The sequence below is a fragment of the Octopus bimaculoides genome, chromosome 29, assembly GCF_001194135.2.
Source record: "Octopus bimaculoides isolate UCB-OBI-ISO-001 chromosome 29, ASM119413v2, whole genome shotgun sequence".
NCBI lineage: Eukaryota > Metazoa > Mollusca > Cephalopoda > Octopoda > Octopodidae > Octopus > Octopus bimaculoides.
The window spans coordinates 1,154,865-1,155,724 of NC_069009.1; the positions used below are offsets into that span (position 1 = coordinate 1,154,865).

Sequence of the window (860 nt, forward strand, 5' to 3'; positions counted from 1 at the left end):
ATTTCATAATACTTTTCTGACACCAACTTAATAATAGAAAAATTATTTTGAGCATTTAAAAAAAAAGAAAGATTCATTGAAGCAGTCGGTGTATTCCAACAGAAATTTGGTAACTTTGTTTAGTTCTTGAACATTTGTTGTCATTCTTAGCTTTTAGCTTTATATAATATACTAGCAAAGCATCCCAGCGTTGCCTGGGTGTTATAACCTACAGTCACATTGTATTATTTGTTTCTTTCTTGTGGGTAGAATCAGCATGCGAGGAGCATGAAGCAAACAACTCTTTTTTTTTTTTTTTTTTTTTATAAACATGTTTTCTGGTCATTCTGTGATTAACAATACTGAAATTGTTGTCACCAAAAACTTGTAGAATAGCAGCTTAGATTAGATTCCTTCGTCTAGCTATGATGGTATCTTGCAGTTTACTTAGACCAGCTGTTCTAACGATACCATTGATCTGTGGCATGGCCACAATATGCAACAGCAATTTACAGACCAACTTATTTTATGTGAATTTGTTTTTGTGGAGTTTGTGGCATCATTTCGTCAACCTTTGTGGTCACACTGTGCAAAGGCCAAAAAACAAATTTTATATGGTTGTTTTTTGGTAAATTTTGCAACATTTTTAATGTGATCTTGTTCAATTTTCTTGATAATATTGCTTCAATATTTAGAAGTGAATACAAAGAACTTCTTACTTTATCTGGGTGGTTTTTGATAAGTTTTTTTTTTTTTTTTGGAGTCACCTACTTCAATTTTCCTTATAATCTTATCAAACTACTTGTGGGAAGAATTCATAAATGATAGACTAGGACCACAAGCCCACTATTATTGCTGCCATGAGCCAAGCAACTTCAATC

General features: G+C 32.2%; 1 protein-coding gene across 1 annotated transcript in view; it reads right to left on the reverse strand.

The window, feature by feature from the left end:
- The window catches only part of LOC106867736 (uncharacterized), a 103,334-nt gene that overhangs the window by 80,643 nt on the left and 21,831 nt on the right, over window positions 1-860 (reverse strand). The gene's annotated exons all lie outside the window — the stretch shown is intronic.